Source organism: Papaver somniferum, chromosome 10 (assembly GCF_003573695.1).
Source record: "Papaver somniferum cultivar HN1 chromosome 10, ASM357369v1, whole genome shotgun sequence".
NCBI classification, from domain to species: Eukaryota; Viridiplantae; Streptophyta; class Magnoliopsida; order Ranunculales; family Papaveraceae; genus Papaver; species Papaver somniferum.
This window is the reverse complement of record NC_039367.1, coordinates 123,622,529-123,627,151: the sequence shown is the minus strand read 5'-3', so window position 1 is coordinate 123,627,151 and position 4,623 is coordinate 123,622,529. Positions and strand designations below refer to the sequence as shown.

Sequence of the window (4,623 nt, the reverse complement as noted above, 5' to 3'; positions counted from 1 at the left end):
GGATTCATAACCTTCACGGTCGATTTATGTGCACCAGGTCTTTCTATCGATTCCTTCATCAAGGTACCTCCAACTTCGACCACCTAGGTCTTTAAATCAAGTTTTTCTACTTGGGTCCTCTATATAGGTCTTGCCAGAAGAAGGGAAAATGAAAAGGAGATTTAACAAAATACTGGGGACTGACGGTCCACTGATCATGACGATCAGTTTCACAGTCCAAGACCCGTGACTGGCACCGGGCTCGCTTGTGCTAATCATTCATCATAAAAGTCATGCTACAACCAGGACATAAAACCATGGTCATTACATCATCCCCTCTTGAGAACAACCTCAGTTATGATCCCGTGACCAGGGTTTCAAAAGTGATGTTTCTACGACTGACAAAAACAAAGATGGTACTGCAAGCACTAAGCTCGTGTACCAATCAAGGGGCTTAGATTGCAAGTGAACCAATGACATGGAAATAATTCATCAAGCATCAAAGACAACAATCAAATGGTCAAGGGACCAAAGAATACGTCTTACAACAAGTCCATCTGAAGCCGCTTTACGCTCCCCTGTATAAAACGGTAAACTGGGAGAAATTGGTAAAGGATCAAGACATGGGTCATATGGTATTCTCTTCATATGCATGTTCTCTATGACATATCCAAAATTCAAGTTAATTGGACCAACGAGCTAGGATCCGTGAGTCGGTCATTGGACATCCACTACACCGAATTTAACGTTTAACAACAGCTTATCTGTTGCTGACTGGGCTTGCAACAGATTTTTTCCGTTGCTAAACACCCTGTCGCAGTTTTTCGCAACAGCGTTAGATATGATACTAATTTCGGTCAGCAACGGAACAGCAACAGGACTAAGCTGTTGCGAAATTAAAATGTAGAAACAGAACTGTCTGTTGCTAATCTGTTGCTAATTTTAGAGTTATTCCTGGATATATTTTGGTAGAACAGGATATAGTTTTTCTGGTTCAGATTTAGCAACATGTTTTCTCCGTTGCTAAATTTTTGCAACAACAAAAGAAAGGTCAAGTCTTCGTTGACCTAGTCAAAAACAATTTCCCCCGGATTAATCCAGCACCCCAGTTCCCTGCAATTACCCTGATTCATCCAATTCTGATGATTCAAAATAATATACTCGTATTTAACACTCCCACAGGTAATATACTCCAACTACAATGATATCCATTAACCCAAAGATAAATTTGGTAATTGACATACAATGTTTTATGTTGAGATTCTATGCTGAAAAAAAACCTTCAAGTACAATCCAAGTAAAAGGAAAAAAAAAAAACCCTACAAGATCCTATAATGTACCGTATTCTCACTGAAGCTCAGTCTCAGAGCTATGTTTCTACACATATAGCAATAATTCGGTGCAGATCATACCTACACCGAAGAAAGAAACACCATTCAGAAGCAGTAGAGGACCACAATATGCGTATTACCAATTTTAAAGGTACTGCATAGATAAGATTTATTACTCACACTCAGTAGGCCTTTATCCAGACACATGTTATTTGAGACCTTGCACAAGCTGATGAGCATAGCTGAGAATTACAATGTAACAAAGTAGATGTAAGTGCAAAGGAAGATGAACAAATATGAAAAAAACAAATAAGAGACCGTGATAAAGAGTTAATCTTGAAGGTCTTTTATTACATTTTTTTTGCACACATGTACGTAGGCTCTGATGTGAGTATCATTGCATGCTTCTAATATGAACCATCTCTAGCATATAATCCATCCTTACCAAGATAGATCAGGAGCAAACTTCTCTGCAGAATAACAGCCTTTAATGCCAACTCCTTGTGGCGAGGAGCCCCAACTTGACAAAATACAAGCATGGTAAAAGTATCACGCTTACAAATTTTCTTCTCAAATGTCCATCAATCCTAGCAGTCCCCTTTCTTTTTTCCGCCTGCCCAATATTGATAACATTAGAAATGCAAAAAGAAATAGATAGGAATGCTGGAAACCCCGATACAAACAAAAACAGACCAACCAAACACACCAGACAACTGTGGAAAACATAAAAATGATCCAGCATGCATTTGACTGTGTACGGAAGACCACAGAAATTCCGTCCTTTTACGAATTCTAGAATCATACAAATGGATGTCAACCTGTGGTTCTATACTCTAGATACACATCAGAAAACTATATTAGCACTGAAGACCAGATATAGAAAAGAGGATTTTGTTTCAAACTTAGCACAAACCTTAATAACCTTCCCCCAAATTCCCCTCCAAGTTCGAATAGGTGAACCTTCAAATTCAACGGCATCAATATCTTTTGATTTAAACTTGATAACAACAGTCCTCTCGTCGAGGATTTCGTAAGGTTTTCCTTCCATCTCGCATCTCTTCATTATCTTCATATGAGACTTGACGTCAAGAACGACCGCCTTAGCTGCTATCCGAAACACTTCCTGATTCAAAAAAAAAAACAACAAACAATAAGACCACAAAGAAATTAGCAAATCCACAATAGTACAACACTTTCACATGGCATCCATAAATTAAATGGATGACTTGGGAGAATGAAACATCATCTTCAGGTTGAAACTAGATGATTTCTGAGAATCAAGGGCAAGTTATACGAACTTAGACATATGGTTGGTTCTTTAACTTATAATAGTGAAATACGTTTTTCTGTTGCAAAATAAATTAAGCAAGTGGAATACACTAGACCTTAGTTCCATGCACAACAGAAATTCTGGTTTGCGGAGGTGCAAGGGCCCCTCAAAACATCGCAAGACAGTGCATGTGTTCAGGATTGAAGTCGACAATTCCATACCGTCCATTATCGAGTGCACTGGCATAAATAGGTTTTGTCTGGTAATGTCTCCAACCAGCTGACACAGTGAATGGGTCTGCTGACTTCAACAGTTTCATATGCCACTTATGTCGCTTGATTCTCGCCTGAAAGGAGAACATTATACATGATCAAAACAAAACTAGTCATAAAAATCCAAGGTGACCAAACTTATGGTACAAAAACCCCACTCAAATGTTGGGATCTATTAAAACTCCATCGTAAACAAAATTGATACAAAAACCCCAAATTTTTAAAAATTAATACAAAAACCCCAAATTTAAATGTTGGTTTCATCAAATTTTATTTTGGTTTCATCAAATTTGATGAAACCAAAATAAAATTTGATGAAACCAAAATAAAATTTGATGAAACCAACATTTAAATTTAGGGTTTTTGTGTTAATTTTGTTTTGACGGGGTTTTTGTGTTATTTTTGTTTTGATGAGTCTTTTGTGGAAAGATGGTGACATCTCTGGGGTTATAACTCGCGGACCGTGATCAAAAAGACAGGCAAACATAAATCAGTTAACATGAAACATGTATAAATGTCGTCCTATTAGTTCATGTTCAAATATCGAATAATGGCTGGCTACTTCAAATTCGTATCTACGCACTTAACTATATTTTAATGAGTGGAAAATGGAAATCGTCAAAAGGCAATACTTAGAATAAGAAAAATAAAAATACAGAAGGCAAATAACCTGCATATAACCCTCATTATCCTCTTTAGGACTGATACCTCCAACGAACAATCGGATGACAAGGATCGAAATTTTGAACCACCTGGAAAGGAACATCATGAATCTCCAACTCTGGACATGGAGAAATCAATATTTGGGATCGGATTGTTTGTCGGAGCTGTTACTATCCGATATGGTTATGATTGCGGTTGCAAGACAGCTGAGCTTCTTGCCATTAATGATTCTGATCTTTACCATTCAAAGGTTCCACTCCTTCCTAGCTTCTCTCATTCATGTTTTTTATCTTCTTATACATGCAGTTCTTGTTTTGCATTGTGAAACCAGCGGAGATGAAATACGGAAAATAGATCAGATAGTCAGAAGTTGAATGCCTGAGTTTCTTGCACCACAAATATGTGTGACCAAATAATAGTCAGTACGCAAACTCAAACAAACAGACAAGGTCCTAAATCCAACCATGTATAAGATTGTTAATTAAAACACCAGTAGTGTTTTACATTCACAACCCAAGCAAGATAAGATATGGGTACTCGAAAAGAAAGGCATACTAAGTAGGTACTTCCTTGCTCTACATGATACAACCAAGATACATCAAAGATCGCAAATTAGTTAGTGATATTACCTGCAATCCTTCCATATCTGAGTCGGTAAATGAATTTTGACGCCTGACCTACTTCCATCTTCACTTGCAACCTGCATATTTCAGCACCAAAACAACATAAGAATGGACCCCTAGATATGATTTTAATGTGCAGGACATGATCACATAAAACAGCTAAATGAATCTAACCACTTACAAGCTTTGAAGACTTCGCCAAATTTGCATCACTGAAATAATACTCAACCTAAAAAATTCACAGAAAGAAACAAGTAAGAAGACACCACTCAATCATTTTTTCACCCATAAGGCCATAAATAATCCGAACCCACGACTAACTTCAACCATAATTGAGAATTACAAGGTTATTTCATACCTCCCTGTGGTGTTATCATTATCATTATTGTCATTATATGTTACCAATTTAAATATGTGTGGCTCCATGAGTTTGTATCGTTTCTCTTGAACCCCAGTGATCCCCTTTTGTGTCTCGATTGTCGTAT

The 4,623-nt window shown here is 37.3% G+C and overlaps 1 long non-coding RNA gene across 3 annotated transcripts; it reads right to left on the bottom strand.

Moving 5' to 3' along the window:
* Nucleotides 1–1,298: 1,298 nt before the first annotated feature.
* On the bottom strand, nucleotides 1,299–2,665 carry LOC113317321. Of its 3 annotated transcripts, none has more exons than XR_003343427.1 (5): nucleotides 2,609–2,665; nucleotides 2,224–2,433; nucleotides 1,756–1,923; nucleotides 1,491–1,552; nucleotides 1,299–1,391 (listed from the first exon to the last, which is right to left on the bottom strand). It is a non-coding gene; the product is annotated as an uncharacterized LOC113317321 (long non-coding RNA). The 3 variants fall into 3 exon arrangements; XR_003343428.1 differs by adding an exon at nucleotides 2,017–2,102 and having other exon boundaries at nucleotides 2,224–2,617; XR_003343426.1 differs by having other exon boundaries at nucleotides 2,224–2,617.
* Nucleotides 2,666–4,623: the final 1,958 nt, after the last annotated feature.